The 27,516-nt window shown below is 32.3% G+C and overlaps 1 protein-coding gene across 1 annotated transcript in view; it reads left to right on the forward strand.

Moving 5' to 3' along the window:
- The first annotated feature begins 271 nt into the window (after positions 1–271).
- The window catches only part of LOC133295885 (zinc finger BED domain-containing protein DAYSLEEPER-like), a 70,378-nt gene continuing 43,133 nt past the window's right edge, over positions 272–27,516 (forward strand). Inside the window, exon 1 of the mRNA XM_061494773.1 lies at positions 272–279. The gene's annotated coding sequence lies outside the window, so the exon portion shown is untranslated. The remainder of the gene's footprint in view (positions 280–27,516) is intronic.

Below are 27,516 nucleotides of genomic sequence, written 5' to 3' on the forward strand. Positions count from 1 at the left end.
TCACATGCTCCTGCCTCACGTTCCTTAGCATGGTCCCACTCCCATCACCATTAACCACGCGCTCCTTCAGCCCCACCTACGGTCTACTCAGTTGTAGATAGAGCTGCCACGTGATTAACCTGTTGGACCCTACTCAGACCACGTGATATATTAACTTATTAAGATGATCTCTCTTTGGGTATAGCTGTATGTGCGTGATTAATTTGGTTGGTTCTTTTCAATCATTTCTTTAATTTGCGCCCTAATGCGTACATAAATGTAGGGATGCAAATGAGTTAAGTCGGTTTATAGAAGTTTACGGTCTCATTTATATTAGATTAGATTTGGCCTATTATAAATAGTTAAATATAACAGATCTAGATTTTTAAAATAATCTATTTAGTAAGCAAGCCATAGATTTTTTTGTACATGTCAGACCTATAAACTTACATGTCGGACTTATATCATATTATTAAATAATAAAATAATATTATTTTTGTTATTTTTTTAATTATTGAATGTTTAATAAGTCCAAACAAGTTAATAGATCTATGTCACAACTTTAATTTTTTAAATATAGATCAAACCAGGCTTGTAATTTGGATCTACACAGGTTAACAGGTCAGACCAAGTCTAATTTTTTTTTACATAGACCTGTTTTATTTAAGTTAAAGTATAATCTAACATGCCTATTTACACTCCTATATACATGTATAGATCCTTTGTTGTGTGTGACTATAAACAGGAATTAGGTATTACAAAAAAACAAAAAAAAAATAAACAGGAATAAGGTTTTCCAAGTTGCGATTTTCCTGCAAAACTGGACCCGAAATTTTTTTCTCAACTCAAGGAAAAAAATTATAATTGTATAATGATTGAAATTTTTAAGCATCGTAAGTTAGTGTTTAAGTGTGAGATAGGGAAGTTATAATGCATGCATGAGTTTTAGAATCTCTATGTTTAGGACAAAAACTATTAATTGTTCTTACCACACAAAAAAACTATTAATTATTTATTTGAAACATATGTGTTTATTTCGTTGTATTTAATAATAATATTAATTTTCTAATTTAATCAAATGTATTGTCTTTGACCTCCACGTGTGGATAAACATAAGATATTTAGTATCTAATCTCATATAAGTTTTTAACAACAGTTCCATATCATAAGTGACTACCATGTTTTCTTGTTTTTATCTAAAAGATAACTTCTATTATAAGTTTTTCTCTAATTTTAATGTTATTTTTATTATAAATCCAATTCTAAAGTACAATATGAAGTTGAACAAATATATTTAAATTATAAATGCACACAATAATTGAAACACATATTGTTTACCTTTGTCTGGATAAACGATATCTAAACTCACAAATTATTTAGCGTTGAACATACGCACATATTTTAATTTTTATAATACAAAAATCCGTAATATATGTGTTTTATTGAAAATTTCAGAAGAAAAAACGTACGTGCACAATAGAAAAGATATATACATTATGTCATTTATTTTATGGGTTTTATAAGAGTTATGTTGTAGGAAAAGTAATTGTGTAATGTTATAGAGATTCGTTTTGCGTGCCTTAATTTTTTATTTATTTTTTTGTTTTAAAAAGTGTGGGTCCCACAAAATATTGTGAGTGTAGGAAAGTTTGTTGTGTTATGTTAAAGGATAAAATGAAACCCTTGTTTTATTTGGGGAAGCGAAGTCGTTAAGAAATTTAAATCAACCAATCAAATAACTTTGTCTTATTCAAATTGAAAAGACATTTTTTAGGAATATATACTGTGTCCTTGCATTTCAAAGCGCAGATTCATGAATAATTGTTTAAATTCAAATAACTTAGTTGCTGAAAATGGTATTCTTTTTGGTCATCAATAATATCAATAAATTTCAATATAGTTATGATGACCAACTAATTCAGAAGGCCTTATAACATGCATAATACAAATATCATGGAAGTTTTGAATAATGCTGAATACACACAAATATATATATATATATATATATATATATATGAGCTTATCATTTTTTAAGCTGCCGGAGATAACTTTATCTCCGGCTATTAAATCATAACCGTACAAAGATGGATCAATGGTGATAAAGGAAAAGAGAGAAAAAGAGAATCATAATCATTCAAAGATGAATCAATAAATAAAAATAAATAAATAATCAAAACGACGTAGTTTTGTGGTGGTCGGAGGTAAACTTATCTCAACCATTAATCTATCTTTGTACGGTTATGATTTAGTAGCCGAAGATAAAATTTTCTCCGGCAACTTGAGAAACGATAATCATATATATATATATATATATATATATATTGTAGCTGATTTTACCCACATTCTATCACTTTGTATAAATATAAAATGTTGTGACTCTAACAAATATATTTGAAGCTCTATCTAAAAGAATTATCTCAGGGATGAACGACAATATTATCCTACACAAAAAATATACAAGAAAAACAAAAAGTTGTGGACTTGTGGTGGTCCAAGTGGTATTTTGTATTTGCCAATGGTGAAAAATGAAGTATTGGGTAATTAAGAAGAAGAGAAAAAAGATTGATAGGATGGGAGAGATCCGTACCAGTACATATCATTAGATGCCGCGGGTGCTCGTGCACCTGACTTGTCAAGCATAAAAAATTGACAGTGAGTGTTATTCGTATTATTGCAAGGGATGCTGATTTGAAGGATAGGATGGCTCGCGTGGGACCTAAGTTGCAGTTCAATTCAATTATCTCAATGGTAACATATAACAAAAGCTATTTGCATATATTTGAGAGTATAGTTGAGATAATTCAATTCAATTATTTTTACAATTTTTTTTATTTATAATTCTTACAATTTTAATTATGTATTTTAATAAAGATGAAGGTTATACTTGCAATCTATTTTTGTTTACGGCCTCCTACAACTATATTTTAACGCCGTTGATTTCTGCCAATCAACGGTTATATTTTTTCAAATTAAACTCATTAATTAATTATTAATTCACAATAAATGATAACTGTTGGTTAAGATATAATTGTAAGAGGTAGTAAACGAAAATAGGTTGTAAGTATATTCTTCCTCTTCAATAAGTACATATATTTGAGAGTATATTTTTTGAAATACATAATTGATGTTATAAGAGTTGTAATCCACAAAAAAAAACCATTCTCCATTAAACCCGACTAGTGAGTGTGGGGTGGAAGAAATTCTTGTACGCAGCCTTATCCTTGCATAATTGGAAAGAAGTTGTTTCCTTATTTCGCACTCATGACCTTTCAATCATGAAAGAATTATAAACGTAATCATTTCCTTTTGCATATATATATATATATATATATATATATATATATATATATATTATGGATTTGATATTTTTCATATTATTAAAGATAAAATTATTTTCTACAAATACACATTTTAGGGCATATGAAAAAAAAGGGGGTTATCTTTTACACCAATGAAAAATATTAAACCCATGTTTTTTTTTTCAATTCCCTATGGCTATACCTCTCGTTTCTGTGGTTTCCAGTGCTGGCATCAATTTGCCCTTCTCCTTTTCTTCACTGTGCACTCTGCACACACGCTTGGAAGTGGATCCACTCCTCACTGATTCATTCGCGGCCTTTACTTCCAAAATCACATGTTATTTTGCACAGTCCTTTACTACAAGCCTCATGCGCTCACTCTTTCGCACTTTGGCCGTATTAGGCCCAGTTACTTTGCCCTTTTATCGTTCTTAAGTCATCACACATTCTCACCTATTTGCAATGTCCTTTTTCACAATACCTCTCTCTCTCTCTGGACGTGCATGACACAGAGCAGAGTGTTTAGTACAATAAGAATTAGATCAATGATCCCAATTATCTATTGGCACAAAATATATTGAGAACTCAATCTTTGTCTCTCATTTTAAAAATATATTTTTTGACCGGAGTCACTATGGTACTAAATATGTACCTAAGTTGAGTTGTTTAATATACTTTTATTGTGAATAACAAATTTTTTTGCATTACTTAGAATCTATGACCACCTAGATTAATTATGCATGGTCTAATATTAATAGCCATTATGCCACGCATTGATCACTGGCCAAATACTATCAATTCAGTATTTAAAATAACATGCCGCAATTAATTTATCACACATTAACACATATTTACTTGATTATATGCCATACTTTGACCTTTAAACTTAAATTAAAGTGCAATGTCATTTCAAGCCAGCTGGAAAAAAATTTAGTGCTACAAATATACCAAATTTTCGATGGATTTTCTATTCACAGTGTAACACGTGTTTTACTTTTTATTAAATTTATTCTCATCTGATTTTAAAATAAATTATTTATTAATTTAACAAAACTAAAATACGTGTCACGTTATAAGTAGAAGATGCACCGAAAATTCAATGCATTGATGGCTCTAAAGATATTCTCAAGTCAGCTGGAGCTTCATGGTTGTAAGTGCATGTACTAGTAATCTTTACACACACAATGAGCACAGATAGTAAAGTGCATTACAAAGTAATTATTTATGCATAGACATAATTATGCTTTGAATATATTTTTTCCTTTCATATTTTTTTTTTGGATTTATTATTTCTTACATTACAAGAGATAATTTTATCTCTTATATATATATAAAAGTATGTGGAGCTTATATTTTCTCTTTCTCTCCTCTCCTCACATGAGCCCACGTGGGCCCGACATACTTTTATGTATGGATATGAGTTAAAAAATTTCTCCTACAACATAAGAAATATTATACTTTTTTTATTCATATAATAGTGACATTGAGATTTGAATAGATGATTCCATTCAAATTATCCAAACCCCTCTAAACCAATTCTAATGATTTTTTTTCCTTCATATTTTAAAGTATTTGAATGGTACTAATAAAAATATTCACACTTCAGCTACGAATATTTTACTCGTTGACAAAATTTTCATCGCTAAAAGTTTGCTGTGGGCATCTTCTGTTGCTAGAGGGATTTAAGCTACCTAATTATTGGTTGCCGATTTCACCGTGTGGTTTGCGAGTAAGGGTGTTAAAGGGTCGAGCCGAGTCGAGCTTTGGTTTTAAAAGGCTAAGCCTGTGATTAAATGTGTCAGCCTTATCAAGCCTGTTACTTGTTACGAATATAATTATCGGCCTGTGGCCTGCCTTATTTACAAAAAATAAAAGTCTGATTTGGCCTGTTAGCCTGTTAGAAAAAATAAGACAATACAAATTTATCCAAACAGAATATACAATCAACAACACTAGTAATTCCATAAATATTCATAAATTCAATGTATATCGAAACAACATAATATAGAACAAAATCATTCAAAAATTCTATTTAACTAATAAAATAGGGGTGAAATGGATTGAGAGGAGAGAGAGGGATATTACAAATAATATAAAAAATATAAATAAAAATAAAAATTAATATACTAGGTCAGCCTGAGAGACTCCCAGGCCGAGCTTTTGAATTAGAGCCTGAGGCCTTTTTACTAAACGAGCTTTTATACAAGTCCAAGCCTGGTTCCAACAACCAATATTAGGCATGTAAGCCTGAGCCTTCACAAGCCGAGCCAAAGGCCCCTGACTCGTTTATCACCCATGTTTGCGAGGAATAATTGATAGTTGCTATTTGCTAACATCATCAGTGTCAGCGATGAATTTTATTTTATTTTTATCAATTTCAACGTTAAATAAAGATGATGCTATACTCACTTGGCATCTCTCGTGCAGAACAATTGACTTGGGGCTAGTAAAGTTATTTGGAATCTATAATGCTACAAATGTTTGAAACGGAATTACGGACGAAAATGTTGCGCGAGCAATTTAGGAACTGAAATAGCCACGTTTAATTAACGATTGTTAAATTCATCTTTAATTCCATTGCAAAGAGTAAAAACGTAGATCCAAAACGAAAGTCATTGTTATTTTTCACCCCTGATCAATATTATTATTTTTTAGTCGTGAGAGCTTTAAAAAAATACCAAAAGCATTAAAAAATTACAAATTTTGTACTTTTTCATGCTAGAGTATACGCACATAACATTTGGTTAATAAGATTTTGATGGAAACGACAATCACACATAAAATTGGCTCGTTTGTGAGATAGTTGTGAACCTAGCTATTGCATCGCGATGGCAGAACTCTCTCATGACCATGATCCTCTCAAAATTTGGCAAATTTCTTCTAAGTTACACTTTAACTTTTAAAAAAAAAAAAAATTAATCGTTTTAGCTTCTTCCAGTTTTATTGTATTTTTTTTTAAAAAAAAAAAAAAAAAAAAAAAAAAACTTCTTCCAATATATCAGTTCTAGTTTCACCCAGCTATGACCACAATAGATTCTAAGTTCGTATATCTGACATTGCCACATCTGTATATATTTGGCATCTCTGCATATTCAAGATGAACCAAATAGATGTGTTGTGGAGTATGGACCCCTTTGGCATGCTATAGAGAGGGAGATGGTACAACTTAGTGACGAAAGAGAATTAGATGAATAGTATAACAATAGGGACATTGCTTATATATGGTATCCCTGCTGAATGATTTCTCTGGTCCCTGATCTCTGAACTATAACATCAATTTGAAACTCTAAGCATCTTTATTTATAATCCAGTATATGCCGAGCAAGTTCAAACACTAAGTTTCCATGCAGATTATAGTATTGCTGTGGCTTGGGCCTCACTAATTGTCTTCTGCTGATAACATTCACAGCAGTGCCAGATTTGATGATCAGTAGTTGAATAGACCTTACATGGCTCAAGGCTGTCTCTGCTTTATACATGTGCTATAGCAACCCAAGTCATCTTTTTTCATATTTGTAATGACATAATACTAATTAATACTAATACTAATAATATGACTACAATGGTATAATTAAATTATCATCATATACTGAAAATATTATAATATCCATGTATGTATCTATTATTTTATTTGGCCTATATATCTATGAACGTGATCAAGGTAGTTAAAATCAAGAATTTACGTAAAATCAAAAAGGGAATAAAAAATCGTAAAACGTAAAATTACAGTGATGATAAATCAAAATTTTAACTATTATCAACACGAGGATTCCCATAGCTGTATTTCCCTCAAGCTTGAACTTAATTTGGAAAAGGAAGTCACTACTATTATACAAAAAAGTGAATCTAAAAAAGCTAGCATTCGTGGGAGCGCGGCTGAGTGAGAGTGTGACCCGTGGGAGGCTGCCACTGCAAATTAAAAAGGTCATTCAATTCAAATTTAACCCTAGTCTCAGTCTCAGTGGCAACCCTAAAAGCCTAAAAACTCTCCCTACTTTTAGCTTGTGATAAGCTTCAAGTGCAGAATTTGGTTCCATGCAAATTAACAATAGGACAAGCTTCAGCTGACTACTAAGTCCAAGCATGTCCCCACTAAGTTTAAACCACTTCAATTTTACTGTCTGAAAATTGAATAATTTCTTCTCAATCTATAACCAGACTTTTCCTTCTTTAATTTCCATCCTCTCCCATCTTATGTCATGGACATGCATAATTGCGCCTATGGCAGGCCCCCACGGGGCTGGAAACTCTTCTTCAAATTCATGATGAGGGCAAATGATCCAATGTCTTTGAATCTCTTGCATGGAGAGGTTGCACGGTTCCAAGTTTTGTCATTAATTAAAATTGCAAGTTGATCTATCAGTGAATGATTGAAAAAATTTATGATCATGTTAAAATCAGACATAAAATGATTAATTCCTTTATAATAATATTTAAAGATATATTATCTTTTAAAAAAAATATTATAAAAATTTTAATCCAATACCTTTTGCCAAATCTACTTCATCAACTGATGAGTCTCCAATTTATTATGTATTTGTTATTTAAAAGATAGTGGGTGATATTAAATCACTAAGAGGTTTGAACCCATATATAGAACATAAGAGATAATGATCAGAATTAATCAAACACAGTGTAATAAAGGAAATTAGAACAGACTTACAGTATGTCGGATAATGGAACATAATGATGAATGTATGTAGAATCAAGAAAAATTCGAGCCCACAGAATGTGTCTCCTTGAGACAATTTTCCCCCTCACTAATGCCAAAGGTTGATGGACAAGTGTCTCTATGGATAGAATGGATTGCGTCTGAGGAGTGGAGGCACTACCAGTCAACAGCCCAAACGAACACAACAATATGCTAGAGGGATTACACCAGAGGATGGAAGGAAATATGCAAACCGGATGGAGGAAAAAATCCGGCAGAATAACAGTGCAGAAAATTGGATGAAATTTCTGAAGGGGTCAGGGACTATTTATAGATACTGACCTGTCACGAAGAACCGCCGCCGACGGTGAACTACTTTGATTGACGGCTGTGAACGGGTACGACTGGTGACCGGTTCAATTCAAAACATTAAAAAAATCGGCGGAAAGAAACGTTTGGGTTTGAAGAAACTGGAGGGAAGCAACGGATAGGTAGAGGGGTATTTTGGACAATTTTTTTTTATTTCACACACACCTATGAACCGAACCGGCAGAACGGACGACGGAAGCGGGACGCGTGTGTGTGGTGGACCTAAGCCCACCTAGCTCTTATCCCCTCCACAAAAGTGTAGTGCCCCAAGGGGCAATTTAGGAATGTGAGGTGAGAGCTTAGAAACTCTCTCACGTCTTGCTAGTTGTCCAATGTGGGACTTCTTAAAGTCCACAAACCCTTTCAACTTTCTTCTTTTCTTTTCTTCCTTAACCCACTTCTTATTCATAACCAATAGATTGTCTATACAAATTCCAATACAAATTTCAATAGTACTAAGGGTTAATATGAGCATGAAATTGATTTAAAAATAACTAAAAGTTATGAGAATTATAATTAAAATGTTATTTTATTCTCAGTAATATTCTCATAAAAATTCTTAGATTTTGCAGTAAATTTAAGCTCAATAAAGAGATAAACTAGAGAGCTCAAGTGGATTTGCTTTGGATTTCTGAATCATTGAAGATCTTATTGAATCTTTCTTTGAATATTTTTAAGGAATGTTTTTCTTTAAATATAAAAGGGAAGATTTGAAGGATTAAATTAAAGATATGATTGGAGATTCTAGTGAAGATTCCATTGAAGATATTATGAGAAATTAAAAGATATGATTTCATCACTATAAAAAGGCAACTCTTGGAAACACATCAGAGGAGCACGTTCAGAGGAAGGAAGAGAACACCGGATACCAGAGTTGGAGATTACAGAGAGAGGGGAGCTTGAAGGAGATTGAGCAACATTGATTCTTATCCTTCTTCTTCTTCTTCTTCGTGACTTCTTCTTATTATTTCTTTACTTTGTTTAAGTCAACTATGTCTGGCTAGTTTTCTTTTGTAGTTAGGGTCATGGATCTGATGCGAACCCTTTTGATATTTAAATTATTTTTATAATTCTTTTATTTCAATTAGATTTATTTTACCTTGAATGAAATTTCTATATCCTTATTAGAATTGATCACTCTTATAAGGCTTTGAGGGTTAGAGCTCACAATAGACATATTGGGATTTTAATTCAGACTGGGGTAAAATAATAATTTGTGCATGATCTAAACATAGGCTTGTATGAATTGCAGACTTCTTAATTCATTAAACTTAATATGCTTAATTCAAAATGGATTACTAAGACATTAGAATTCTAATTGGGTTAAAGAGTTAAAAAAACTAAGACATTAGGGTTTAACCAATTAAATTAAAGAAGATGAATTGTCTGAACAATTGAAATAATTGATTATAGGAATTAATTTAGATTAATAAAGGGGATCAAAGGTGAAGTGTGCCCTAACTACAGTTCTTTATCATAGTTACTTCAATCATACTTTTTATTTGCGTTCTTGCATGTTCTTGATTTTTATTGCAATTAAGTTTTGTTCTTTTATTTTTATTTTAATTCAAAATTTATTCTCTGAACCAAATTGGATTGTGCAAATTAAACGGAATAGTTATAATAGTAATTGGTGCTTTAATACTCGTGGGACGATATTCTTTCTCACTACTTTATTACTTGAAACGATCGGTATACTTGTCGTAATTGTAACATCAACCAATCTTATTGGCACATAGATATTAATCTTTAATCAATAGAGATTAATATAGAAAACTATTGTTATTTTGCTTTGAGGAATATTAGTTACTCCCATGACATTGCTAGTCATTTCCAATTTATATATCAATTAAGAGTAAGGCCGTATTTGGAAATTTTGTAGCTTTCCAAAAATATGTACACATTAAAAAACGTACATATAATTCGAGTTTAATTTGATCCCACTATTAAAAATAGGGGGAATAGTTTGTCCATTTAAAGGACACACATAATTATAATATAAAAAATTACTTTTTTCTCTCTTCTCGTCAGCTGGAATGATTGAGGAAAGAGAAAAAAGTAACTTTTCATATTATAACTATGATACACAGTGTTAAAAACTAAAATGACACAACTTAAGTCCTTTAAAAGGACAAATATTTTTCTATTTGTCAATTTTGGAATGTCCTGGATGCTTTAAGATTCTGTCATAATTTTTTCTCTTTAGATGTTCAGGAATGGATTTGCTTTGGATTTGCAGTAACTTGAGAGTGAATGCAGTGGATAATAGAGGGGGTGGAATATCAATTTTTAGTGACTGTTTGGTTCGCCTGGAACTGGAGAAATGGAAGACTATTTGGAAGTCAGGGGCTGCAAGATGGGTACAATCAGAACTTCATCTCGTAGTATGCATGTGAGATATATGGGCAGTTGCAAAAGGAAAGAGATGCATTGACAACAGTATAAATCATGAAGACGCTATAATTTCTTGACTATTCCCTGAAAAGGAATGAGTTAAACTTAACACTGATGGAGCATCTAGAGGGAATTCGTGGCTGGCTACATGCGGGGGTGTGATTAGAGATTGTGCTGGCTAGTGGTTGAATGGATTCTCATACAGGGTGGGCCACTGCATTGCTATAGTGGCTGAATTGTGGGTAATATTGAAGGGTATCCAAATGGCTTGGGAGGGAGGTTGGAGAAGGGTGATCATTGAAAGTGACTCTGTAGTTGCTGTCACATGGCTTACTGCTAGGGGTAAGCCAGCCTGCGAGTCTCACCTTGTTACTCGCATTCGGGCATGGATGAAGGGAGATTGGGTGGTGAAGATTAATTACACGTATAGAGAAGGAAATTATTGTGCATATTGTCTGTCTAATATCTTGCTAGAGGATCAGACACAAGAAGACCTCTGTTATTTCTTGAATTCCGCCGGGTATTTTTTTTATATAGTTAGCTGATTTAGGTGGTGTAGGTAGACCTCGCTGTATTGTTTCGTCTTAGCCTGTTAGGGGAAATATTGTGCGGTATAGGACATTTCAGAATGGTGTAGCTATGATCATGATCATAATGGAAGAGGGTGACACTTTAATAACACACAAGGCCCAATCTTCTGGTGGGCTAGCTAGCTTGACAATGACTCCCGACATAACAGCAGTTGTTTTGATTCAGTCCCTGCTCCAAACACATTTTTGCTTTGCTTGGTTTTGATTATACCCTCTTATCATTTCTAATTACGCAATGATTGTTGGATGTGAAACTGGTCTTGAAACCTAAACAATACCAAGAAAAAATTATAAGAACTTTGAAGAATTGCAGTGCTGAGTACTGTGGTGGTGCCATAAACCACATAATGATGTCAAACTCTATCCTCCACCACGGGAGACATATATATTATCTTCATCTACCTAAAGTATTGGCATTAAGAAACATACCGATGAGAAAGCCGTGTTTTGAGGAGAAAGTTTAATTAGATATATATAAAGTAGCACTTAATTAGATATCAAGTATACAAATATATTTTATGGAGTGTAATTCATACGGTGCCAAGGGTGTGCCTTTTGTGGTAGGGTCTTGGATTACGAAACTGACACCTAATACGGAACACTGACTAATTAATATATAAATAACCACGACGAAAGTGGAAAACTGGAAAGATACATGCTTGTGGGAATCAAGAAGTGAAAGATGGGACTTTGAAAAATTGTCAACTAGTGGCTTGGACTATATTCCAATGGACGCGTCTTCTAACATTAATCCTTTTCTTTTACCCCTGAGTGTGTTTGTGTTCTTTCCTCTTCCAATTATATTTTTAAAATTTTTGCCTGGGTTGGTAAATTTGTAATCATCCTAAGTTTGCACGCATAATTAATGCCGGAACTAGAAGAAGAAGAAAAAGATGTACGGGCTCATGAGTCGTGATCGTGAGCAATATCTTCGTAATCCTGTTATAAGACAATTTTAGTTTGGTTTAATATTTCTTAAAATAAGAAAAACAAGGACCGGTGTTATATATCCATAAATTCAAAGGAGAAATTTAATACTTTCAGCAAGAATATCCGAACAAAATAGTATGGGACTGAATCATATCATTTAAAACTCACAATATTGGTTGATGCAAAAAAAAAAAAAAAAACTCACAATATTGGGCGATTCGTTTTAGTAAAAGTTTTGAGTGAAAATTTTCATGGTTTCTGTGATTTCTTTAATTCAGTTGTTTTATTGGTTATGTGGTTTTTATTATTTTGTTGGTGAAATTGGTTGTAACTAGTGTTTTTCTTTCAAAGTAGAGGGACAGAGATGGGTCTAGTCTATAGATTTTATTTATTTATTTACGAGGAGGGATATTCTCACTATCAAAAGTTTTTACTATCAACTTACTATCTATCTAATCACCATTAGATTAACATTTTCTCTTTCTTCAAGATTTTTTTAACATTCTCTCTCTTTGATCCAATGATGATGTGTAGTAAGAATTTTTGGTAGTTAGAATATCCTCACTCTTTATTTATTGGGTAGGTAGTCTATAGCTTCTTTTTTGTTTTGAAGTTTCTCGTGCTTTAAATTCCTTTTCTCTATTTATTTCCTTCATCAATCTTTGGAACAATACATATTAGGATTCGTTATTTGTTGAGTTTTATGGTCAACATATATGGCTTTTGGGAGGTTATAAGGTCTATCTATGTTCTTAATTGATCTTTATTTGGAATGGAGGAATGAGATTATTTGTGGATCATTAGATTTCATCCATCGTCAATATCCTATCAAGATTTTTCTTTCCTCGCCGCCAACCACTCTTACAACACATTGTTCAACCAAGATCCATATAAGTCCTTCTCTTAGGCTATATATGGAGCCATTCTTATTCGAGATTATAATAATTTTTTTTTTTGAAAACCAGGCAAATGAAAACCAGCCGTATAACCCACCGGTTCCATGTTATAGTGAAAAATATATCAAAAGTTTGGATCAAATTGGATATATTAACGAATATGTTATATTTATAAATTTTTTATTTATAAAGTCTTACAAACTATACTATGTATTACGGGTAATACATACTACTTGAGTATGTACTATCCGTAGTACATACTATAACACTCTTACAAATTATATTATGTATTACGAATATGTATTACCTGTAGTATATAGTGTAGTTTGTAAACAAAAAAGTTTGTAAATATAACTCTTCTCTATTAACAAAATGGGACGGGGATGAAGATAAGAGATAACTAGGAAACTGAAAGAAAAGGAAGTGAATGAGAACTAGCTCCTTATTTGGGGATCCCTTCTTTCTATTCTTTTGAAAGAACTAGTTTTAATATTATGGAATTGGGGAAGAATGGAAAAAATAAAATAAAATAAATTATAGGTCAACGGTATTTATTTACCCCTCGTCTAAAATATTACATTTTCCATTTTTTTTCATCTTGGCTAAGTGGACATTCGTGCGTTTGATTAGTAATTTTTATTGGTTCATTTCATAGTTTTAAAGTTCTATGTATATATGTTAACAGCTTTAAGAAATTATATTAAATAAGTGTCCACGTTTATTTATTTTATTTTATTTTTCGTGGATTTATCCACGTTTATTTATCTATATGATTTCATAAGTAACATTTCTAAAAGGTTAAAATAGGTAACTGTGTTAAAAAAACATATGACAATAACAAAAAAGAAGTATTCCTATGACTTCAGACAAATCTTAAGGCTAGCTGGGGAAATAAGGGCAACAGACCAAAACTATAACTATGGCCAACCGACGATGAGATAGATGGAGGTCTAGGGGAAAAAAATTAAATTAATGCTTTTTAATTAAATAATTATGTATTTATTACATTTTTGGAAATAATTACACATTTATTGCACAATGTGACGCCCCTTTTGGGTGTCACATGTGCAGCCCTATAACTACCCTCATTTTTACCATTTCACTTCTCACTCTTACCATTTCACTTATCTCTAACCACGGATTGTGCTCCCATACAAATGCGTTCCATCAATCTGTATGACTGGTTTGACAAATTTGAACGCCTCACAACACTGCCTAAACGTCCAAAAAATCTGATGAAACACCTTTTTTTCAGGAACTAACCCATGCTTCGCATAAAAATCATTTGTTTGGATATGATAAAATGAACCTGGAGAAAAGCGAAGCATGTATTCGTACCACCTTGGCAAAAAAGCATACGATTCCTCCCAATCACCGTACATAATTGTCATCGCTTTCTACTTCGGATACCATGCCTTTCTGTAGGAAACTTTAAAGCCATATTTAGAGGTTATCCTTTCTTGAACCAAAGAAATTGAGACAAATGGTTCTTCCCTTATCATCCCTGCATTGAAGAGATTACAGACTCCATAACATAGAACGAATTTAATTACATAGCAGTATGTAAATGTTGACATCTCATTGAAAATAAATACGTACCTAGAACGAGATCCGCAATAACGTCCGCATCGAGTTGTCTATGTCCCTGGGAAATATGGTCATTCAAACAATTGTGATCTCCACCCCATCTCGTAATCTTCCAATTTTCACCAAACACTGGTTTGATCGCCCTAACGCGCCACAGGCAACCTTTATGATACACACAACATTTCATGGATAACTTTGCAGGCGTGCTCTCAATTACAATTGCTTCTTGATGCTCCCTAATCAGGTTGTGCTTAAGTGCCACTTGGACATCTTTTTTTGTTGCAAATTCTTGGTTCACAAATAACTTGTCACCCAGTTGCCACGGACCTTGTATTGAATCCGATCCTGAAACCGCACCATCAGTGCATGATTCTTGTTCGCTACGATAACTCTAATCAATGTACGAATAATGCGGAATTCCTTCCCAAATCAGGTATTAAATCAGGTATCAATTCAGGTATATACAAATTATATCATTTACCTTCATGATGATTACCTAATGGGGCAGACGCAACGTCATGCAATTGCGGCATTTGCGCGACCACTGGTTCATGGTATACTGGGATTTGAGACGCACCCATCTCACCACCTTCAGCTCCTTCTGAAGCACTAGCATCCTCCGCCAGAAGACGTTCTTCCATTGCGATATTTTCATCATCATGGTCGTCGTCTTCGTCGTGCATTTCCCAAGTCGAATCATTTTCATCTCCCTCAGAAATCTTACCAACTGGAGACGCATGAGCGACAGACGTTGATGGAAGACGAGGAGAATTTAAATCAACTGACCTCACCGATAATGAAACATTCTCCGCTGCGGCGATGTCGACATACAACTCCAGAAAATCTGTCCTTGACTGGTTGAAAAATTCTTCCATTGTCAAAATAACGATAGGATAACGAATGGTAACCCAGGCAGGGCATAATGCGGTATAAATGAAGATGGGGCTTGGCTAACAAGTTTCTCCGACTTTATAGGCCACTGCTCTCCTTTGATTGCGGAACTGTGAGGAGTTCTCATTGGATTATAGCAATCATGGATAGGTCGCTGGAGAAATATAATATTGGAAAGAACTCCACAACGGTTGTCACTATGCTCACCAGAGTTGGTGACACAGCCTGTGAGTCCAGACTAGTGACTCTCATACGGGCAATCTTGGCTAGAGACTGGAGGGTTATGATCATGTATACCTATAGAGAAGGAAATACATGTGCAGAATGGTTGACGAATTTCTCCCTAGATCATCCAAATCATGCAGATACTTTTATCTTTAACTCTCATCCCTCTGGGATTAGTTTGTTACTACTAGCATATAGATCTTCTGTCTACAGAATGAGGACTATCTTAGTGTCATACTTTTTTATTTTTTATTTTTTTTGCTTTGTGAAAAGAGAGAGTATTCCTGTTTATTTTTGAATAAATTAAAATTAATATTCAAAAAGTTAAAATGATGTTATTTCCTTAATTTTTTTTGAGTAAATACCCTTTTTGGTCCTTAACAAATTTTACGATACCCGTTTTAGTCCCTAGCAAATAAAAAGGCTATTCGTAGTCCCTAAAAAATTCAAAATGGACCTATTTAGTTGAAATTGTGGTCCCTCACAAATTCAAAAAATATCCACATTAGTCCCTCAAAAGGACTAAAATGGGTCCACATTGAATTTCATAGGGAGCACAAATAGCCTTTTTATTTGCTAGGGACTAAAACGGGCACCGTAAAATTTGCTGAGGACCGAAAAATGTATTTATTCTATTTTTTTAATTCTCAAAGAACTATAATAGAGTTTTTTTAGCCTCATTACTTAATTTGATGCTCAAAGAAGGATGATAGAGTTTTGTTATATTTTCATTAGTCTTCCATGCAAGGGGAAAATAGTATTGTTCCATATCATTTCTTCCCTTGGCATCCCATTTTTAAATGTTTGTTCCATTTCATCATTGAAACCAATGTTATTAAAACCGGCCCGGTCATTGACCCGGTCGAGGTACTGGGTCACTGGTTCAACCGCATGACCCAGTAATTATATGCAATTTTATAATTTATATTAAAAAATTATAAACATACTCAAATATCTAAAAAAATGTTAAAAATGTTAATATGAAATATAATAAATCACATATTATTATCCAATAAAAGATCAAACAAAAATATAATGATCGTAATACGGGGTTTTAGGTTCAGAAAACAACATCTCTAACTATAAATCAAATCAAAATTTTCTGCATAGTGCATAATTGAGATAATATTAGTGTTGCAGGTACATAACTTATATAAGTCAATAAGCAAAAAAATATTCAAATATGTCCATTATGATTTTTTTTTTGAAAAAAAATATTGGATTTTTTTTTTGAGACCGGGCCGGGTCATCGGTTTTCATGAAAATCGGTCGGGTCGCACCGGGACGCCCCGGTTCTGATGCATGACTAGTCTGCTGCTTCAACCGTATCGGTTATATGACCGGTTTACCGGTTTACCGGTTTCCGGGTCGACCCGGCCGGGTCGGTCCGAGTTTCTTAACACTGATTGAAACAGTCTAAATATATAGTAAGGCACAACAGAAAAATTAACTACATTTAAGTGGAAGTTTAAATTTTTAGTCATATTTTCTTTTAGAAAAAAGCAAGGTAATTTAATTGTTATTAGAGCTTTGATTACTTAATAGCACAACACTCGGATATAGTTTCTTAAGTATTTATTGTGACACCTTAAAAAAAAAAAGTTCCCCTCCCGTGACCCTTCCCCACTACCTTAACCCCGTTAGTTTTCTTACAACCCCTCATAACCCACTAAATGATACTACTCACCTAAACATTGCACTTTGCTTTCCACTACCGTCATCCTTTCAAAAAATTTGATCACTTAAGAAAAACTTCTCACTATAGTCATCGCTTTCTATACTCAGATTCACATAACATCTTAACCACTACACTTCTTCCATCTCTATTTTTTATATCTGACCAGAACCTTTAAGGGGAGAAAGGGTTGTAGGAGACCCATAGGCTCTTTGATCCCTTGCATGAAATGGAGGAGGTTAAGACCAGCGGCCGCATTGGAAGGAGAAGAAGACTGAAGCTGTGGTATAAAGATTTCAACGGGTAAATACCTAAGAAGACTCTCCTCCTTATGTGTAGGAAAAACATGATTTTGTTGACATGAACCAAGTGTAGATAACCTCTTATGTGGATTGTTTAGCATCATAGTAGACTGTAATAATTGATGGTAATTTTTCTGCATACATGGGGTTAAACTGACCTAGGAATTAAATGATGAAATTCCCTTTTAGTTTATATACTGTAAGATAAATTTTTGGGTACACTACGGACATGCATGGATGAGTTAGAACTAGGGGTGCTAAACGAATCAAGGGCCTTTGGCTCGGCTCGTGAAGGCTTAAGCTTACAGTTCTAAAATTGGTTATTGGCACCAGACTTGAACTTGTATAAAAGCTCGTTTAATAAAAAGGCCTCAGGCTCATATTCAAAAGCTCGGCCTTAGAGCTTCTTAGGCTGGCCTAGTATATTTTATTTTATTTTATAATTTCTATACTACTTGTAATAGCTCTCTCTTTCTCTTCAATCTATTTCACCCCATTTTATTGGTTAAACAGACTTTTTGAATGATTTTGTTCTATATTATGTTGTTTGGATGTACATTGATTTTATGAATATTTATGAAATTACTAGAGTTGTTGATTGTATATTCTGTTTGGATAAATTTTTGTTGTCTTATTTTTTAAAACAGGCTAACAGGCTAAACCAGGCTATTATTTTTTGTAAATAAGTCAGGCCATAGGCCAATAATTATATTTATAACAGGTAACAGTCTTGGTCAGACGGACACATTTAAACACAGACTTAGCTTTTTAAGACCAAAGCTCGGTTCGTCTCGGCCCGTTAACACCCCTAGTTAGAACCATTATTAGTCATAAAAGATCATGATTTTGTGAGATATGGAGAATTCTGTACATAACCTGGTAACAGGTAGCTGCTTTTTGGTGTTGTTCACCGATCTTGCTTGCTGTAGCGAGCATCTCAGCAAGTTGTCAATTGAAAACTCCTTATCTGGTCTTTCAACTAGCAACCTAGCGAGCAGAGGCATGAAAACTGCTCTCTCCGCACTTCCTTACTGGTTATGCTCGCTTCAGCGAGCAACCTAGCAAGGATACCTATAAAAAGAAAAACATAATAACATCTGCTAGGAAGTCTTGCATTTGTTCATTTCATTTCATAATTGTCATGATCAATATGTATCGTATCATTTTTTAAATTTCAATAGTATACTATAGTCTTTGGTGTGAAATGCTTATTTTCTTGTATTATCCATTGTATCTCGTGGCATAAAAGTAGTTTAGTTGACATTCGTGAAGGACGCCTCATTGTATTTGAGCTCAAATTACATAAAGATCAACTAGTGCAACAGAGTGAGCATACAATAGCTTAGATCTTAACGGTTGTGTTACTATTTATTATATGTGATCCCCACATTAGTAGGAGATGATAAATTAATGTGCTATTGAATTAAATGTTGTGAATATATGTGTATTTGGGCTTTTTGACCACTATAGTCTTTTTTTAATAATTAATTATCAAATTGACCCTATTTATAAACTATTTCAAAAATTTAACCTCTTCAGAAAACATAACACCAATCTGCCCCTGTTTGACCGTTGACCCTGAAGTATACCCGGGTACCCCCTTCCTACCCGGGTATATTTTGAAAAAATTTACCTACCCGGGTATATTTCTTGAATGTGAAAAAAGTTTGAATTATTTACCCGGTAGAGAGGGGTGTACTCGGGTAAATAATCATACCCTTACCGGTTGCTTGTAGCGTTGATTGGGTTTAACTTCCTTGGAATTTCATCAACGTCGGAGTGTGGTCTCCAACTTGAAACGGCATTGCGAGAGAGATGAAGGGAAAATGCAGCGAATAGAAAGATGGCGAAGAAGGAGAGAAGGAAGGTGGTGCGGGGTCTCCGCCTCATGATTTCCCTGTGGAAAATGATAAAAAAAACACCAAAATATTGCGTTACAATGTTAAATTATTAATATTTGAATTGGAATCGAAGGGACAGAAAATGTTGTGGTGGAGAAAATAAAAAGAAATAATTGGAGAATAATTATGGCTTTTTTCCTTATTAAGGATCATATTCTATACTAAAGTGTTTGTCAAAGAATGCTTGCGAGAATTTCTTGTTCGTTACAGATATAGAATTTCATAAATAGAAGCTACAGTAGTGGGAGAGGGAGACATGCCTTACAATAATCATACCCAAGCAACTGCAACCTCTCTCTAACGCACCAACACCAGTTTCTCCAACCTTCTCTTTCTCTAAGGCACTTCCACGTATAAGCTTCTCAGTCTCAGACCACTTCCACGTCGAAGGCTCAAAAGCAACGAAAGGGTATAATTATTTACCCGGGTACACCCCTCTCTATCCGGGTAAATAATTCAAACTTTTTTCAGATTCAAGAAATATATCTGGGTAAGTAAAAAATTTCAAAATATACCCGGGTAAGAAGGGGTGTACCCGGGTAGGCTTTATGGTCAACGGTCAAACAGAGGAAGATTGGTGTTATGTTTTCTGAAGAGGTTAAATTTCTGAAATAGTTTATAAATAGGGTCAATTTGATAATTAATTATTAAAAAAAAGCTATAATAGTCAAAAAGCCGTGTATTTGTGGGGTGACTTTTGCAGGTGTATATGTAAAAAATTTCAAATATCGCCTAGGTATTTGATCGGATTTTTTTTTGTTCAGAATGGGGAGTTGTCTCCTTAGATATTTATTTAGATTCACATCTCACCCATTTTATGAGATTCATTTCAAGTAAAAAGGATCAAGGCATTGGACCTGAAAATGCTTGAGTGTGCTAGTTTTGAATGCTATTTTCTTGGCTGACGTGTGTAACTTTTGGGTAGCATTGCCAGTCTTAGGTTTACTCGTGACTGTTTTGTACCTAAGTAGTCTTGTTGAAACTACGTATGTGTTTGGTGACGTGAGACAACATGTATTTAAGTTAAGGATATGGACAGTCCGAATTTTTTTGTAATTTGACGAATCTCAGCCTTGCACTTAGATTATGTGTATTTTAGTTAATTTGTATTTCATTCAAGTGTAGCGTGTAACTGATAATTCGGGACATTACATTTATAGAGATATTCATCAATAAAAATACAACATGTGTATATTTTTACACAACTATGAGAACTTGAAAAAAGATAATGATATGGATGAAAACAATATATACACATGTTTTCTATATCTAAGTTGTATCAAATATTACATTTAGAAAAAAATTTGTATAGTCACTTATATGTATGGTTGTTTGAGTGATTACAAGAGAAATAATTAAAATTCCGTCGAAATTTTTTTGTATAGTCACTTATATGGATGGATGTTCTAGAACAAAAAAAAAACTGAAAAGGGAGGAACCAGCCTTGTTGAGCCATATTTGACGATGATCAATGTTGGGATATTTAAATGTGATAGAGTCTAATATTTGTTGGTAATATTAAGGGAAAAATATACAAGTAGGAGAATTCATAAACCTAATAACTTAAGTTTTTATGCTAAAATATGGTATTGAACCCACTTATTAGATAATTTAGGCCAAGATCTTGGGTCAAAACATATACTATTGAATCAAAGGGGTTAGTTCAAGTGGTATATGCTTAATTCCACTTAAGTAAGGTCTTGAATTTGAGTTCTTGTAAATGCGAAAAATCCTTTGACACCTCATCTGAGAGCTATTAGATCAAAAAAGATCAACGACTCTGATTTGTAAGCATGTGACACCATTGATCTTTTTTGATCTAATGGCTATCGGATGAAGTGTCAAATTTATGTCAAGAATCCTACCTTTTATATATATGTGTGTGTGGGGGGGGGGGCAGGATCCTTTGACACTGGTGTCAAATTTGAAGTTTGACATCTCATCAACGACTCTGATTTGTAAGCATGTGGCACCATTGATCTTTTTTGATCTAACGGCTCTCAGATGAGGTGTCAAACTTTAGATTTGACACTGATGTCAAAAGATCCTATATATATAAGTCAAATTTGAAGTTTGACACCTCATCAACGACTCTGATTTGTAAGCATGTGGCACCATTGATCTTTTTTGATCTAACGGCTCTCAGATGAGGTGTCAAACTTTAGATTTGACACTGATGTCAAAAGATCCTATATATATATATATATATATATATATATATATATATATATATATATATATATATATATATATATATATATATATACACACTACTGAAATAAAATACTATTGGGAAATTTTATCTCAACCAAGATTTTGATAAAAATCCTGTGATCATCAATATTTTTAGTAATCAGATCATTCACTTATTATTTAGTTCTCAATTGGATTGGGTTAATATGGGGAAAAACATAATATTTACGAATAGATTTTTAAAGCAGCACTAAAATAATAAAAACTTAAGATAAGAAAATATATTTTTTATATCAGAATCAGATTATCGTGCCTAACTTGTATCTTAATATAGTCTGTGATTGAGCCGTGAAAAATGGCTCAAGCAAAACTTTGAGTCATAACCTAACCAATTCAACCTGCCCATAAGCTTCCCTATGGTAATGTCCACTTTAATTTTAATTTAGGAGCACCAAGGAATAGAAAGGGAAAACTATCATCTAGCTCAAGGATGTTAACATGTAATATCAACTCAACATCATTATACAGCAGTTAAATTAATAAATCATTGAATAGTTTTCTTCATTGTCAAATATTTATTAAAAATTCATTTTAATGTTCTATTACTTTAAAAAAAGGGAAAAATATTTCTGCAGTTACTGCAGATAAGTTATCTGCATTTATTTCCAAAACGACGTCGTTTTGGTATTGAAATCTTAAAAAAATTATAAATATAAAGACTATTATAACTCTGAAATAAATTAAAATTATAAAAATATCATGATTTTTGCCTCAAAACGACGTCGTATTGGGCTAATTGCAGAAAAAGCAAACCCTTAAAAAAATTATGTCATTATTTAATTTTATGTTGACATCATATTTAATATATTTAACTATATTAACAATTACATTAAATATTAATCCCAAATGATGAATATCATTAAATAATATTCAAAACTTATTTAAACTGATAGTTAATCAAAATTTAAAAAATTATTAATTGTTTGTAAGATTTTTCCCCATTCGCTATTCATATTCATATGGGGCATCTTAATTTGAATTCAATTGTTATTGTATCCAAAAAAAAATCAATTGTTTTTAGAAAAAGTGTACATGTTATTTGAATCAAATTTGAAATTGTAACGTAAAATGATAATAAAGAATGAGAACTTTAATAATTAATAATACATTAAATCGATTAAAGTTATTGGATATCCTATCCCTGCGATTGGCTAGTTCAGATGAAATTACCAGCTAGCTGCTACTTGCCAGCAACAAACAGTATGACATGTGGCCGGCAGTAAGTGCAGAAAGCCGGACAAATTAGTAAGTGCATCATATGTATCCAATTCAATATTTTTTTTTTATATTTGAAAAAAAAATTATAACTTCTGAAAAACAATTCTGTTATATTGAAAAAATATTCTTTTGAAAAAAACTAATATCCAGTTCAGACATATATCTGATGTACCAAAAAATTATTCCAAAAAGAGGCGATAGAGAGGCCGAAGAAAATAAAATGTACCTTAATAAAATAATTAAAATGTATACTATTATATAATTAAAAAAATTGTATGATTTTTCTCACAATAAATTAATGTTTTATTAATTATTAAATAGACGAATGATTTTTCTCACTTTGATTTATTCAATAGCTTAATAAATTTTAATTGATTTATAGCATTGATTATATTTAATGAAATTAAAGATAAATAAATATAAGTAACATTAATGTTTATTACTTTATAGGAGTCTTTCCTCTTCATTACATAATATATGTTCACACGCACACACGGTGAAAACTTTCACTTCCATGCGAACCGAAACAAACCAACCCACTTGCTCCGTACGCTACAAAAGAAAACAAACTGAATATCAAACTGATATAACTGGTGTCTGCTGCTCATGAGGTGGACCTTACAATAACTCATCTCATGTTTTCTTCTTTTCTTTTCTTTATTCTTTTCTTTTTATTACTATTTATATTTTTCTCTTTTTTTGGATTTTATTTATTTCAGTTAAAATCAAACATGTGTATGCGTAGAGTTGCTGAAGAAGTAATATGGTGGACCCACTTGAGCGGGGAGAGGGACCCACAATGCCGCAACCCACCACATTAACATCCAAGCACGCACATGATCATGATGTGATGAATATCTTATGTTATCCTTTTGTGATATTTTATGTGATGATCCATGATAATACAACTAACCCAATTGCCTACAAACTTGTGTGTGTATGGCTGTATATGCTGTATGTCATCCATCACGTTCACTTATTCATCACCGTCACAGTACATTTTATGGTCCTGCATATATATATATATATATAGAGTCAGATCATTTTACACCAGTGTAAGTTACACTCTCAATCTTATCCGTTGATTCCATTTATATCTAACGGCTAAATTTTTTTAGTAATGTGAGCCATTGAATACAAGTGGATCAATGGTCAAGATTGAGTGTAAGACTTCTAACTCTTACACCGGTGTAAGAATATCTTGCCCCATATATATATATATATATATAGGATGGGAGTTAAATGAATGATTGCAAACTCGTAATAAGACACCAGATTAAACCATAACACAAAAAACAAGGATGAAGTTTATTACACTTCTGTATGTCCAATAATTCTTGTATATATTTTTTATTTTTTTTACTGTGAGAATATATGTGAATTTTTCATAACTTGAACTTTGATCGACTTGTAATTTCACTAAATTTAATATAAAAAGTATTAGTTTGAGTGATGTAAATTTAAAAAAAAAAAATCGAATCTCAATCAAATTATTTGTTTTCTCTTGTACTATAAGAGAAGTACAAAACTTATAGTGGGAAAGAAAAGGGTAATGTAAACTTACGGCACGGCAGTTAGGACTCTCCAAAAAAGACAGTGGTTCTTATGCAGACAAACTACAAACTTTTGATCAATTTTTTCTTTCCTCGCGCAAATTAAAGTCTTAAATTTCACGCGTAAATAAAAAAATTAAAAATTAAAATAAAATCGAAGCAGTTAAACTCAATACAGTCACATAGTCAATTTTCATATTAATTAAAATATTACTCAAACTTTCACTGCACCTTATCTTCCGGGATTATTTCTCGGTGTTTTTATTTTATCAAATAAAAAAAATATTTATAACTTGAGCTTAGGAGAATTTGTGCTCAAACTTTCACTTTCGCTAACCATATATATCAACTAAAACAATAAAACCTTAACTCCTTATACATAATCAAGAATTAAGTACGTGTCAGTGGTATAATGATAGAAGTGTGGGTCACATCAGATCAGATCAGGCTTTACATTTAATGAACTTAATTTATTTTCTAAACACGGCATGATCAAGAATTATTTACTTAGATATAAGCCTTTCTTCAAAGACGTTACCTGAAATTTAAAAGCCTGCTTTATAACAAGGTCTTTAAAAATGCCTACCTCTAAATAGGTTAAAAGGCCTAAATTTTCATGTATATCAACAAATCTTACAGCCAATTTTAGTGATTGTATGTGTTATATTCAATATTAGTTGTTGATTTTATTTATATTTAATATCTCTAATTTATTAATTATGTAAGTTATTAGATACAAATGGGATCAATGACTAAAATTGATTACTTAAAACATGATCTTTTTAGTTAATTGGACTTTAAAAAAAATATTTGACTAACTTATATAATAAATAGGCTTACTTCAGGCTTGGTTAAGACTAGGGGTGTTAACGGGTCGAGCCGAGCCGAACTTTAGTCTTAAAAAGCTAAGCCTGTGTTTAAAAGTGTCAGCCTGATCAAGCCTGTTACCTGATATAATTATAACTATTGGCTTGTGGCCTAATTTATTTACAAAAAATAAAAGTCTTGTTTAGCCTGTTTAAAAAAAATAAGACAACACAAATTTATCCAAACAGAATATACATTCAACAACGCTAATAATTCCATAAATATTCATAAATTCAATTTATATCCAAACAATATATTATAGAACAAAATCATTCAAAAAGTCTATTTAACCAATAAAATGGGGTGAAATGAATTGAGGAGAAACATAGGGCTATTACAAGTAGTATAAAAAATATAAATAAAAAATAATATATTCGGCCAGCATGAGAGGCTTTAAGGCTGAACTTTTGAATTTGAGCATGAGGCCTTTTTATTAAACGAGTTTTTATACAAGTCCAAGCTTTGTGCCAATAACCAATTTTAAACATGTAAGCTCAGGTCTTCACGAGCCAAGCCAAAGGCCCCTAGTTTATTTAACACCCCTAGTTAAGACTCACGTAGGTTAGGCAATAGGCTCCTAACCCAAAATGAATCTTCTCATATGACAAGCTCATGTGAGATCATATTAGCTATCTAGACATGCAAATCAATTTGAGAAGAGTGTAAGCAAATGATAATCCTTGATTTATTTTATATTATTATTTAATTATGTATTATTATTTTATTAAATGTTCTAATTCTTACAACTACTACAGAGTCTAAATATTTTAACAACGTGTTAATATATTATCAAAATAAAAGGATTAAACACTTGTATATTCACAGTGAATTAACTAAATTTAAACTCAATAATTATCAGTGCATAGATACTGAAAGATAACTATGATGAATAAATTAACATACACACTTAGTGGTATATGAAAAAATCATGTGTGCTTAATTGATTAGGATCCTCTTTTTTTGAAAAAGATTTTCTAATTGATTCGCCAAATGGAGACTTTAGAAATAAATAATCAATATTTTTTATTTTGGTAATTAGTTAAGGTATTTTTATAAATATTCTGAAAAATTAATGTATTAAATATTAGAAAATAAAACAAGATAGATATGTTGCTCCGTTAGGGGTAACGACAATGCTAAGTTAGCATAAGATTCAAAAAAATTTCAGAAGAATAAATCATTGATACACATTTATAATTCGGACGGCTCAAAGCCTCTTTGGATCCTCTATTTTTTAAGTTAGAAACTACTTATAAGCTAAAGTTTAAAAAAAAAAAAAAAAAGAAGCTAAAAGCTGTTTGGTAATCTCATAAAAAATTTAGTTTAAAAGCACATATTTCAAGAAAATTATCGTTCTGTTTATTTTTGTAACTCTTCATTTTTTTTTTAAAAGCACACAATTCAAGAAAAGCATATAAGAGCTTAAAAAAAAGCTCCTCCTATGAGCTTTTAGCTTTCAGCTTTTTTCTTCATTATAAAAAAAGAGCTTTTCATTATAAGAATTTTTTCCAAAACCTGTTTGGCCTAGCTCATGCTTATAAGTAGCTTTTAGCTTAAAAAAAAGGATCCAAATAGACACTCAATCAATCTAATAAGTTTAGCTAACATGATATACTCTTTCATATGGATTAGGAAACTCTTTCAGCGAGGAGTTTCTTTTGCAACCATCGACCAACAATTTTTTACAATTTGCATTACTTTACACGTGGTTATTATTCCTTTGAAAGCAGATCATACACTCATACAATCACATATATGATGGATCAATTAGTGCAATTTCTCTTCTTAAATTATAAAATAAATCTTTCAAGAGTGGTTTAGTAAAAATATCAGCCAATTGCTTGGATGATTCAACAAATTTCATAATACAATCACCATTTTGCATTTGATCCCTAATGAAATGATGTCTAATGTCAATATGTTTGATTCTTGAGTG

The sequence above is a fragment of the Gastrolobium bilobum genome, unplaced genomic scaffold (assembly GCF_033153095.1).
Source record: "Gastrolobium bilobum isolate Gb01-03AN ecotype WA unplaced genomic scaffold, APGP_CSIRO_Gbil_v1 utg2195, whole genome shotgun sequence".
Lineage (NCBI taxonomy): Eukaryota > Viridiplantae > Streptophyta > Magnoliopsida > Fabales > Fabaceae > Gastrolobium > Gastrolobium bilobum.